This window comes from Mycteria americana, chromosome 1 (genome assembly GCF_035582795.1).
Source record: "Mycteria americana isolate JAX WOST 10 ecotype Jacksonville Zoo and Gardens chromosome 1, USCA_MyAme_1.0, whole genome shotgun sequence".
Lineage (NCBI taxonomy): Eukaryota > Metazoa > Chordata > Aves > Ciconiiformes > Ciconiidae > Mycteria > Mycteria americana.
Genome location: NC_134365.1, coordinates 136,247,811 through 136,260,348, shown reverse-complemented (window position 1 = coordinate 136,260,348; position 12,538 = coordinate 136,247,811). Strand labels below are relative to the sequence as shown.

General features: G+C 48.0%; 1 protein-coding gene and 1 non-coding gene across 4 annotated transcripts in view; one reads left to right on the top strand and one right to left on the bottom strand.

Moving 5' to 3' along the window:
• Positions 1-4,754: 4,754 nt before the first annotated feature.
• On the bottom strand, positions 4,755-4,827 carry TRNAV-UAC (transfer RNA valine (anticodon UAC)). The gene has a single exon. It is a non-coding gene; the product is annotated as a tRNA-Val (tRNA).
• A 331-nt stretch (positions 4,828-5,158) lies between these two features.
• PPEF1 (protein phosphatase with EF-hand domain 1) overlaps positions 5,159-12,538 on the top strand; it is a 42,390-nt gene continuing 35,010 nt past the window's right edge. Inside the window, exon 1 of one of the 3 annotated variants that reach the window (XM_075521606.1) lies at positions 5,159-5,320. The gene's annotated coding sequence lies outside the window, so the exon portion shown is untranslated. Of the gene's footprint in view, positions 5,321-5,470; positions 5,571-12,538 lie in introns of those variants that run through there. The other 2 variants (XM_075521626.1, XM_075521616.1) reach the window with 2 other exon arrangements.

Genomic DNA, 12,538 nt, shown 5'->3' with positions numbered 1-12,538 from the left:
AGCAGAAGTCTTGTGAGGAGCGGCTGAGGGAGCTGGGGTTGTTTAGCCTGGAGAAAAGGAGGCTGAGGGGAGACCTTATTGCTCTCTACAACTCCCTGAAAGGAGGCTGTAGCCAGGTGGGGGTCGGTCTCTTCTCCCAAGTAACAAGCCATAGGACAAGAGGAAATGGCCTCAAGTTGCGCCAGGGGAGGTTTACATTGGATATTAGGAAATTTTACTTCACTGAAAGGGTTGTCAAGCATTGGAACAGGCTTCCCAGGGAAGTGGCTGAGTCGCCATCCCTGGAGGTATTTAAAGGACGTTTGGATGAGGTGCTTAGGGACATGGTGTAGTGGTGGAGTTGGCAGTGTTAGGTTTATGGTTGGACCTGATGATCTTAAAGGTCTTTTCCAACCTATACGATTCTGTGATTCTGTGATTCTGTGAGGGTACCAGGGCAGCCTCTGGGCATCTGCCACGGTGCAGCATCTCGCTCCAGGCTCTACACAGTATCCGGGCAAGGCTCTCTCTCTCCCCCTCTTTGCCATCCAGTCTAAAATGGGCTGTCACAGAGATAGAGCTTTCCAGAGCTGCTGAAGACACTCAGATATCTATTCCCTCTCTGCATTGATGAGCACTTGGTACCTAAATCCCATGCACCTGAAAATCCTGGCTTAAAAATCCCTAAATACCTTCATCCACATACAGCTTGGAAAACCAGCCCAGGGCTTCAGCCTCACTCCTTATGGTCTCATAAGCACAGGTCACCGGGAGGCAGAGCTGCCCACCCAGAGAGAAATCACCTACTGTATTTTAAAAAAGCAAAACCAAATTCTCCCCCATCACCCCAAGCAGTTTAAAATCTGCTTGGTTTAAGGTCAACTCCACCCTTCAAATAGGTGTTGATTTTGTGTAAGAAATGCAATAGCTCAGGGATCATGTTCAGAACTAGCACAGCTCTTATCAAAGAACATTTCATCCAAAGGGACACCCTCAAGACTGGTAGCTCCCCACTTACAAAATTCCCTCCCCCCAGAAAGAAGAGCAGCCTTCGTTTAAAAATGTGTCTGTAGCATTCAAAAAATCAAATTGGTTCACATGAAGAGTAGAAGAGCCTTGAAATTAAAGTCTCTGTATAAATACTATGCGGTTCAGACCCTCTGTGTCTAATGGTGTTGATGGTCCTTCATTTTAATTACTGGAAACAACAAAACCGTGCTGCCACTGCAGACAACATTGCTAAATGAATCACGTAGTTAATTCCTAGCAAGCATACAAATACTTTCAGGTACAGAAGACAGAAAACATTTTAAAGCCAGTACACAATACAGCACCAGAAAGGGCTACATTTGCCCTTTATAAAAAATACAAATAAAATTTTAAAAAGGATAAAAATTAGCCTGGCTTTGATTATGGAACAAGACTGTGGCTGGTACAAATGGTCCAAAGGACAGTTTGGTGACATCCACACTGCTATGTAAAACACAGGCAGGAACTGTCTGGGCAGGTTCACTCTTTTGGCTACACATCTTCTCCAGGTCCAGCGCTTGTCTCATGGGCCTTAAGACATTTTGGTATGTTTTCATGGCCCTCAGATATCTTGGTGTGTTTTCTTCCCCCAGATTGTGGGAAATAACACAAAGGCCACCCTGCACCATTGGGATGCTTTTAGTCTGTGAAGTTGAGAGTACAGCTTGCGTTTCCAGGGGCGTGATGTGAAGGCACGGGGGTATGTAAGGGTGCGAAGCCCCTGGGATGGCAGCAGGGGGAACGAAGCCGAGTGGAGGCTGTTCGACATCCTGCCTGGGGATGCTCCCTGGCACGTGTCCTTCCCCAGCTGGGTTAGCTGGCCTGAACCACACTTTTACCAGGAGTTTGCTAAGAATGGGTGGTCATGAAGACCATGCTAAGAATGGTCAGCATGGATGACCGGAGGCCAGTGCTCCAGTCCGTACCTTGGCCTTGCTTTGTTAACAGATATAGCTATAGCTCAGCACCTTTTGAGGAGCCTCACGCCAGCATCTTATGCAGACTTAACACTTTCTGCCCGTAGCTTTCTCCTTATGGGAAATGAATTTACTTCTGAGCATGGCAGAGCTGTGCTCTCAAAGAGAGCCATGAGCCTCAAAACACACACATGGGCACGGAGACCTCCCTGGCGCTTGACCAACTGGCAGCGTGCGCAAGCATGTGCCCTCAGAGGGGAAGCAGGAGGCAAAAGCGCTCACGTCAAGAGAGAAGCACAATTCCACGTAGCGATTTTGTGTTTCTCCCAAAGTCAGAGTGCCAGACAGCTAAATCAGAGCAGCACGCATGGATTCATGCGTCTGGGACCTGAACACACACGACGTGCAATGTCTCAGCGCATATGTGTGACTCGCGTACTTTGGTTTTAGCACAGTTAGGGAACGTACACATTTATACATGTAAGTGTGAACCACAGGCATCTCTCAGAAGCAGGATACTGACGTGCCAAGAGCGCAAGACTGCCAACGCTTTCAGAGCTTGAGTCAAACCATCAGAAGCTGGATCCCCTTGAAATGGATGGAGCTACGATGGTCTACACACACTGAAGAGCTGGCTCTTGAAATAAAACATTCTTTCCACGAGTCTGAAGTGTGAGCTTAAGTCCTCTTCTGAAAAGGAGGGTTTTTTCCTAAATGTAAGAAAACATGATGCAGATAGTTACCCTGTGCTGGCCACCAGGATCAGGCCCACTGCCTGTAATGCATGCACCTGGGGGAGCTGTGGCTGTCAGCAGAGTAGGCACCGTGGGATCACCATCCCTATTAGATGGGAAGTACCTATACTGAAGGCTTGCATACACTACATTAGGAGAAGTCTGGCTTATAGCTGATTCAGCTTTGAGCCTGTATCCTTGAAGGACCCTGGCTGTGGAAGGCAGTTTACCTGAGAAACAGCATACATCACTTTGGCTTCACCTCCCGTGGGCCACGCACACACCGCTAACCAAGCTAAGCAGAGGAAGGCCAGACCTGCGTACGTCTGCACTTTCAGGCTGCAGGATACACAGGCTCTTAGTGTCATTATGGTGCCTAATGTTATGACCTTATCCTGCTAGGTTTCACTATGTGGTATATGGGTGCTTTCTACCCAAAAGTGCTTTTACAACCTAGCCCAGGTATCTCTGCATTGCACTGCAATTTCTAACTGCAGCTTGCCCATACCCCAGAGTGTTTCTTTAGTAAGAGCAAGCACTGACAAAGGTTAATAGTTTTCTTAAGACGATGATGATTAAGGTAAGGTTCTTAATAAGATCCTGATTAAAGTAAGTTAAGCCAATTTTTCTCTTTCATCTTTAAGATAGGCAAATCACACCCTCCTGCTCTGATCCTGCAAAGAGACTCAAGAGCAAACTCCAGCTCAGCGGAGCTAAGGGACCCTCCTCCTCCTGCTCCTGCAGAGACGTCTGGGCCTCAGCACTCGTTAGGGCTCCCACACACAGACAGATGCCATGGCAGCATCCATGCCCAGAGGTTACCCTTTTCTAAAGGCTTGCACATGCAAAATGAGACAACATGTTATAATTCAAAAGTTAAGCTGCTCCAAGGCATGCTGACATGGCTCTTTTTCCCGATTAATAAACACAACGATACACATAGTACAGGGGAAAACAAGGACGGAGTTAACTGTGCTTGCTAGCTGTGTGCTGTGAAAAGTGCTGGCCTTTCCCCAGTGCTCAAACACTTCGCCAAACACAGAGGTGAAAGCAACAGTGCTCCAGTCTGCCCCGGTGAGACGTCTCCTTGGGGATGGCAGCCTTCGCCACCACTGCGTGGCTGCTCGCACGCCCTCGGCCCCACCTGGGAGGAGGCTTCTCCCTGCCACCGCCATGGCTGCCTCTGGCCTCTGCAGTCTCCTTGGTTACCTGGCCGAGGGACCGCAGTAAGGCGGGCATCCCTCACCCTCACTGTGGGGAAAGGCTCCTCTTGCAGGTGGGCGTTCAGCCCCGCTGAGGACGAAGCTTCTGACCTGTAGCAGGGAGAGGCCCCGTCTGCGCATTCCCGCAGCAGCCAGCCCGGGCTGAAGCTGCACCAGTGAGAAGGGGCCCAGGGGAAGACGCAAAATGGCCCCCGATGCCCTGTAGATTAAGCAGGCTTAAAAGGAGGGGTGACACTCTTTTATGAGGCATCCAGCCACCCATTCCCGTGCCCGGGCGACGCGCAGCTCAGCAAGGCCTCGGCGCAGAGAGGCCCACAGCCCCTGCGCCACCCCAGGCCTCCCCTCCGCACCAGAGGTATGGGGGCTACTGGCCACCACAAAATGGCGCCCAGGGAGTACAGTACGGTGAGCAACTGGATTAAAACCTTGTAAATCCTGCCCCACAGAGCCATGCCGGGCAGGCGGGTGGAGAGAGCGCTGGCTGCTTCAGCGCCTCAGGGTGCTGGCCCAAGCTAGCTCTTGCTGGGTCTCTCTGCATTGGTTGATGTTCTTGCAGGAAACGGAGCTTTTTAGGGGAAAAAAGCAAGCGCTGCAGCAACATTGTCTACATTATGCTCATACTCTTAGAAAAATGTGTTATTGCACGAGGCTCTGGAAAGGATCCTGCCAGGCTGGGTTTCCTGCTTGAGGGGCCTTTCTGCTCCTCTCGCAACACACCACGCCTCCTCCGCCCGAAGCAGCGCCTGCCCTTTCTTTACGTGCTTACGAGGTGCCCGTCTTGAGGGAAGAAAAAAGCAAACCGGGACTCATCGCTTTAAAGGAAACAATGAAATAAAACGAAGGGTGAAATGAGAAAACGATACGCCTGGCGTTGGTTCCACTGGGGCTCGAACCCAGGACCTTCTGCGTGTAAAGCAGACGTGATAACCACTACACTATGGAACCGCCACACAAACCACCCTCGGCGGCACTGCCCCTATCGACGACATGCTGGCGCGCCTCCTTCCCCCGCCCCGCCCACGCGGGTGCGGCGCGCGGTGTGTGGGCAGCCGTTGGGCGCGCGGACTCGCGTGGGCGGGCAGCCGTTGGGCGCGCGGCGAGCCGTTGGGCGGTGGGGCCCAGCTTCTGAGGGAGGGCGGGCCAGCTCTCCGCAGCTGCAGCCCCCGGGCTTTTTTTTTTTCCGCTTTTTTTGTTTTTATTGAATTGCTGGTTAATTAAAAACGTAGTAATTAAAAAATATTTTAATGCGTTTTCTGCCCCTCAGATAGCGACAGAGGAGCAGCGAAGGGGGTAAATCACTTTTAATAGCTCTTATGGTGTGGGAAAGCAGAGGTAAGGTTTTTCTGCGACTACTGCAGGCGTTCCCCTGCATCTTAGGGCCTTCCAGGGGCAGCCTCGGGCCCACACCTGCCCCACCAAACGCGGCCCGGAGAGGCAGGTAACGAGCCTGGAGGGCAGGGGGCCCCCCGTGACGGCCTTAGGCCGCAAGCAGCGGGTACTGTGAGCGCTCCCTTACCCTGCATGTATTCGGTACATCTCTGCTTTCGGCCTGTGCGCTCCTAACGTCATTGCCTGCAGCCCCCCCTTTGGAAATGGCTGGCAAGCCTTCCCGCGCATCCCGCTGCTCCTTTGATTTGCTCGGCTGCTCTGTTCTCCCAGGGAAGTGGAGAACAGAGGTCGGTGGGTCGGTGCGTTACATCTCGGCACCCAGCGGGTTGAACGAAGCATGGGAAAGGCAGGCTGAGCTCCGTGAGAGGTGCCAGCAACACCCCCGGCCGCTTCGGGGGAACCTGCCTGCGTGGATTTCGTGTAAATCAGTCAACGGGCAGGCCCTCCGCTGCTTGCCTGCGCGGTGGTTCAGCTCTCTTTTCAGTGGGGGAGGAAGGTGTAGACGATTTCCTCGGTACAGGGAGACGATGTTTGAAACGGCGTGTGGAGAGAGAAGGCAGAGCCTGAAGTTTGTCAGTGTCAGTAATGCCCTTGAGGAAGCTGTTGCGTGGTGCCTAATGGATCTGCGAAAGTGAATGATTTGCCCCCTCGGGCACAGCATGGGACACACCAATGAGCGTTTTTAAAATGAGGCGTGAAAGCGGGAGCATTGGCTTTCTAAAATCTGCCTTGAGAGCACCGAGGAGGTTCCTTTAACCACAGGGCAGAGGCCCTGAGAGCGGGGACCTTTCACCCACCTCGTCGCGTAGCTCGTAAAACCCGCCTGTGCCTGCGCGGCGGGACCGGAGCGGCGGGGGTGGCAGCGGGGGCCGGGCGGGCGGTGGCTGGGCTGGGGCGCTCGGAGCGGGGCGGCGGGGCGGGCGGGGCTGTGGCCGGCTCCCGGTGCGGTACCGCCAGCAGGGGGCTCACCGCGCTCACCGCCTCACCCCCGCGCCCCAGACCGCCGCGATTCGTCCTGCGCAGCTTGGCCTGCGGCCGTTGTGCCTGGTGCTCCTTTGCAACTGGATTGTTGCAACAACAACAACAACAAAATGTTTTGTTACATGTGGATGTAGCGCGAGAAGGCCGAGGTGCGCGTAGGTGTGTCTTTGCTAAAGGGAAGCTGATCGAGCTGCTCGTACTATCCACTCACCCTCCCGCTCCCATCCAGCAATATCCAAGATTACTTAGGTTGTGGATTCGTGGTGCGTCTGCTGCAGAAGATGGCTCTTTGTGAGGGTACAGAGCAGCGCAGCTGTTTCTGTGCAGTTCTGTGCCCGTCTGCATCGGGTATTCATTCGTTCAGGGACTTCTTTGTCATCTGTTACACCACACGGTAATTGCCTTGTTTCATCTATTATGTTTTATGTGGGGGTTTGCACTATTCGCATTACGTCATTCCTCACCATACTAAATGCTCACATCCCACAGGGAGTGGCTTGTAGAAGTTCAAATTAAGGCACCTGCACAGTGTTTACAGGACTGTGGTTAAAAGTTGCAAACAGAAACTAATATTTGGAATATAAAAGGTAAGTTTGTAAATTTTCAGAGGCATGTGGTGCCTGTAAGCAAAACAGTATAATTTGTAGCTAAATATTGTAGTTGCCTTAACTCTTTAAATATTATTTTGCTGAAGCAGCAGGTGATTTACTGTTACAAGGCAGAAAATTTTGTCCTTTTGTCATTAGAAGCAATTTCATAAGGATAAGATGAAAACAGAGGTGAAGAAAATTATTTCCATAGACTTTGTTGACCGCCTACCTTGTGGTGGCTGCACTTAGTAGTTGGCAGGTCTCGGTCTTTAAAAAAACAATAAAAAATAAAAAAAAATCCTTTTACATACTGATCATTAGTATGCGAGTCGAATCTGTGTACCCTCCTGACCTGGAGAGCCTGATTTAACCCAGAGGTGCCTTTTGGGAAGAGACAGTCTGGTAAGCTTGAGGCTTCAAGATGTAGGTTTTGCCCTGTCTGTGCAGCTTATGGTTCACCAGAACAACAAAATGCAGATCCAGCCGTCATTAGGCATTTCTTTTTCCTCATGTTGCTTTACTAAGATTTGGCAAAACCCGAGTGCTGTAGATAGCTATCATCTCTATAGGCTCTAAGTGGAGGCTGAAGCTAACTTGCAGAGGAGGTAGAGTTGTGCAAATTAGGTCATTAGTCATTGCTTCTCAGAATAATCTGCATTCAACTGATAATTTGGGAATTTTTCCTATTTTAAAAAATTTGTTCTCATTTTTACAGAAGGTATCCTGATGCTTTCATAGTGTTGTGGTGTAGTTTCTTGGCCTTCAGGATTCTGGAGGCCCTACAGCTGCCCTTCTTTCACATTTCTGATTTTGTGTTCTTTTTGCCAAGGATGCTAGTTTTGATGTCTTTTATTCATCATCTCACCCTGAATTGTCGGGGGAGAGGGGGAGATTTCTTTCCCTGTTCACCCAAATTAACCTACTCCTTCTGATTTGTGAGAACAGATTTCTGTTTTCTCACTGACTGAGACAGATTTTAAAATTGTTCTGGACATTTATTTCTTTTTTCATTTCTTCTATCCTTTTATTCTTTCTGGACTGGACATCCAGGTCTCTCAGGCAGGGACTTTTCCCCTGGCTAGTACTTTAAAATACTTTGTTGGGTCACGTAAAAATACTTCTTTGAGCTTGGTAGGGTAAGAGGAGGGGAACCACGGCCAGGGCTCAGGAGGAGCACATGCACTTCAACTATGATTATCTTCAGTCTTTCTGAAAAATATCGGTTACATCACTTTGTAGTGGGTGCTTCTGAGAAATAGGCCTGAAGCAGAATTTGAATTATGTATGTGGAATGCCTGAATGGAGGCTTGCTCAGGAGGTTTATGTTTCCAAAGTATTCGGAAAACAGAATACATGGTATTACATCAAGAAGGGCTGCTTGTAAAGGGATGTCCTGATTTCTGCGCTAGCAACATAACTGTTTTTTTTTTCTTGTCATGCTAGACTGCTCAACAACATTGTCAGAATTTTGGCCTACTTTCTGTTGCAGCTGTTGATGTTTGCTAAAACCCTTTTCAGCATCTTAAGTGTGTGTGTGATACATGACTGCTGAACAAAAAAGCGGTAGTATGTGTGACCCTGTTGGTGGGACTGGTATGTTCTCTTTGCCCTATGTAGAAAGGTGAATGGTCTTGTTTGGTACAGCCTATGTCCTTGGACTTGAATGGGAAAGGTTAATTTGGAAAGCACATTTGTATTTCCTCAAGTTGCATGTTATTGTGATCCCCATAGGTAACTGGAGAGGTGGCTCAGTCCAGCAAGACTGACTCTTTATCAGGTTGCTGGGTCGCTCAGACCACTAGGCAGAGGACGAACAAATTCCGTGAATAACAAAAGAAAACATGCAGTGGAGGCTTTATGTCCTACAGAACCTAACAGCTAAGGGTTTGATCCCTCTCCCATTGACCTTGGATGAAACATTTCTGATGGATTTGTTCGCCATTGGAACAAACCTTATAGCCTCTCATTATGCAGAGATCTTGGTAAATGCCAATATAGATGAATTTATCAGGTACCGTAAATGTTTTATAAATAATGTGTATCTCCAGAGTGCAGTGGAGAAAGGTTATGATGTATTTTTGCTTGCATGCATTTTGGCAGAACAGCGTGATCATACATAAATGATTAGCTACTGTAACTCTGATCAGGGAAAGTACATCCTGCCAGAAAAACAAATATCAAAACTCTTCTGGGTCATGCAGAATTATCACGCCTGGTATGTATTCCGTTTACTGCCTCGTCTCACAGGAGAGGAACAGCTTTGAAAGTGGAAGCTTGTGTCTGGGACTCCAGAACCTCAAAGGACTAGCTCAGTCAATCAAACCAGTGCATTCACACAGTGCCTTCTGCTTTTCTGGTTTGGCACTTTAAATATATGTATCTGTTCTGTTACAGTAAGGGCAGTTGTCTGTCTGTCCCAAAAGACAATTTGATCACGCTGTCCTTCACGGTGGTGGTCGATGCCTTTAGAACTGTCACCAAACTGATGGCAAAAATTTCCTGAAAATACCACATTAAACTATTATTAGACCTTTGGGGCAGGGGCAGGAGGGTGAAGATCTTGCTTTATTTGTCTCTTCTCAGAAATCTTTTGCTCCCTATCCAGTACTGGTGGGACTCCGTCATGTGGGAGAGGCTGCAGAGCACGGGGCACAGTGATTCCCATCTTGTGCCCATCCATGTGGAGCTTCCTCCCACCACAGCATGCTTTATAACCTGTGGTCCTCTTTGGAACCACAGTGTCCCATGCTGACCCCATAGAAGTGGCTGCTGTGCTCTGTTCCATCACTCTGCACGGCAGCAAGCAGCCCCTCCCTGGCTTTTGGAGAGGGAGGGAAGGACAGACTGGGGGTAAAGGTGGTGTATAGGATGGGTGGTGCTGAGGACTGGGCCCAAGACTATACTGGTGATATTACAATACCGTACTTCTACTGACACCTAGTATTTTTGAGTGGTTTGGTGGTGTGTGTGTGTGTGTGTGTTTGTTCAAAATCGCAGTGTCCCCATGCTATTGATATACTGCCCCGTGCCAGAAGCGGCAGATTCCTCAGGGGCTGTTGTGCTAGCGGTGGGCAGTAACAAATCGCCTTGGCCGTGACAGCTCAGCCCTTCCCCGAGCACCTGTGCAGTGACTGAGAGCCTGTGGTCAGCATGGCGAGGAGCTAGGTCACCGGTGTGGGCCCTGCTGCCCTGGGTCAGGGTTTGATTTCAAAGCTTGCAGCGCCACGGCTTCCTGATTGCACAGGGGAGCAACGCTGCAGCATTCTCGGCTTGTCTGATCCTTTCCAGTTGTTGAATGAGGAGCAGACGAGCCAAAATATGAACCGAGTCCACTGAATTCCAGCCACACATTTATGGGGAGAACATGTGCATGCACATGAAGAAATGAAGTGTACAGGCATTAGTGTCGTGCTTCTGAGCGCAAGATTTGAGTGCTTCATACTTGTCCCATTATCTGGGTGTGACTGAGCGTTTTGGAGAACACCTGTATCACTAGCATGCAGATACAATGCCTCGTGCTAAATTCAGTATTTTTTTCCTTAAGAGCTTTCATAACCATGCCAGTCACATCAGATAGCCAAATACCTGGATAGCCCTTACGTTTTTTTCCGGTGTGGTAGATCTGCTGAAATGCAAATCATTGCCTCAACACAGCAGAAAGGCTGTTCCTCTTGAAAGAGATCATGTGACTTCAGATGCGAAGCAGATAACTTCAGCCCATCCCTTTCTCTGCCTGAGATTCGGGAGGCATGGTGACAAAACTGCTCTTCAACAGCACGCGTACAGCGCAGCTGGAGGGCTGCAGCCATGAGCTTTCACATCAGGCTGGACGATGAAAACGGCATTTTCCCCTGACTGTTTCTGAAGAGCAGTGCTCAAGAAATTTCCTCTCGGGAAGCTGTATAAATAGGTGGAGAGCAAGTGCATTGCAGCTCCTGAGCTCCAGAGCTCCAGAGAGAATTGGAGCACCTGTTCTGCAGAGCTGCACCCCTCATTGTGCAGTTCTGCTTCCAAAAAGGGGCTGCTTTCTCTTAAAAAAAGAATCTTCTAAAGGTACTCTTTTGGAAAAAATCTTGGTATTGCTGAAGCAGAAAGAAAAAACAGGTAATGTCTTTGGGTGGGGTATATATATATAGATACAATTTTTTTTAGCTCACTTTTAAAGAGCGCATTGATTTAATCCTAAGTCTGTGTAGGGAATGACAGAGATATGTGGGACTATTTATGATTTTACCCTGAGAAAAATCGGTGTGTTTCAAGCTATAAAGTTTGAGCTGGACTGGATCAGTTATCCAGAACTTCTGAGTACAGATGAGATCAAACAGCTTTGAGACTACTGTATTTCATGTACTTTTTGTTGTAGGAAAAAGTATTTTTATGATGATAATTTTGAACTTGTTCTGATGCTTAACTTCAACTTTATTGAAGCCAGTATGAATTTCAGCTGAAGCATAAACTTCATTTTTAAACTGGCTCAGATTTCAACACGTATTTAATCTATTCTGGAGCTTTGCTTTTTCACCACTTTCCCAATTCTCTTCAAGTAAGGGGAATTAAATGGGATGTCATTAAGACCCTGCTCATTAACTGCATGATAGTGCGTGATTCAGATTTTCCTTTTCCTCCAGGATAATAAGCTACAACTGTTGTTGACTTTTACACTCTGGTTGGGTCCAGTTTACTAGAACTAACTTTGCTTCAGGATTTTTGGTTTTCTCCTTGCTCCCTGAAGGAATCTCCCCCCAGAGGCATTTAACATTTCTGGAAAGTGACATGATGGCTTTGCTTATACTTCAAGGTGATCTGCACCCCATTTGTGCACTTGTATTTGCTACTCCCCCTCTTTTTTAAAAACATTCTCCCCAAAGTCTTGCTGTGCAAAAAATGAGGCTGCTTTGTTTGTTTATTTTGTGCACAAAAAAGTGCAAATATTTTGTGTAAATGTATCCTTTATTGATTGTCAATAACATGGACTGGCATTCTCACATCATTTTTCTACAGATCCTCTTTGGATTTGCATGCAGTTCCTGAACTCAACGATTATGTGAACAATCTCTGCATGTTCACACCTTTGCAGCTCTTCCTTTTATTTCTTTTTGGAGTGCATTTTTGGGCCCAGGAATATGAGTCTACCTTAATGAGCTGGTCTGTCTTCATCCTATTCTCTTTCAGGCTTTGCTGGCTTTCCGGTATCTTACTACATCCATTCCCTATTGATTCCTGGCCCAAACACTGAGATCTATTAACACAGCCATTGCTAGAAATTATTCCATCAGTTCTGTATTGAGCTTAGCCTTGCTTCTCCGAGTAGGCTGAAGAAATTATCTGTAAACAATAAGGCTTTCTCATTTCATTCTTTCACATATGTATAATCACTAGGAGTCACTTAATAGAAAAGTCAGTTTGTCCCATGGATGTAAAATAACAGAGACCTAAACACATACTGTTTTGCCTATGTTTGATGTTCTCATATCAGCCCCTTGGCAGACCAAATTCAGCATTGGTGTCAAAATTACAGCTCTTGCGTGCCATAGCCAGGTTTTCTTTCACTCTGTTAGTTGACTGTGGCTGCTTCATCCCATTTTCTGCAGGGTGGGTCCTTTAGCTAATGAAATCTTTAAGTAATCTCTAGATTCCCATCCTTGACAATCCCAACTTTGGCAACAAGAGTTTTGAAGAGCTGTTGCTCTGCAGGT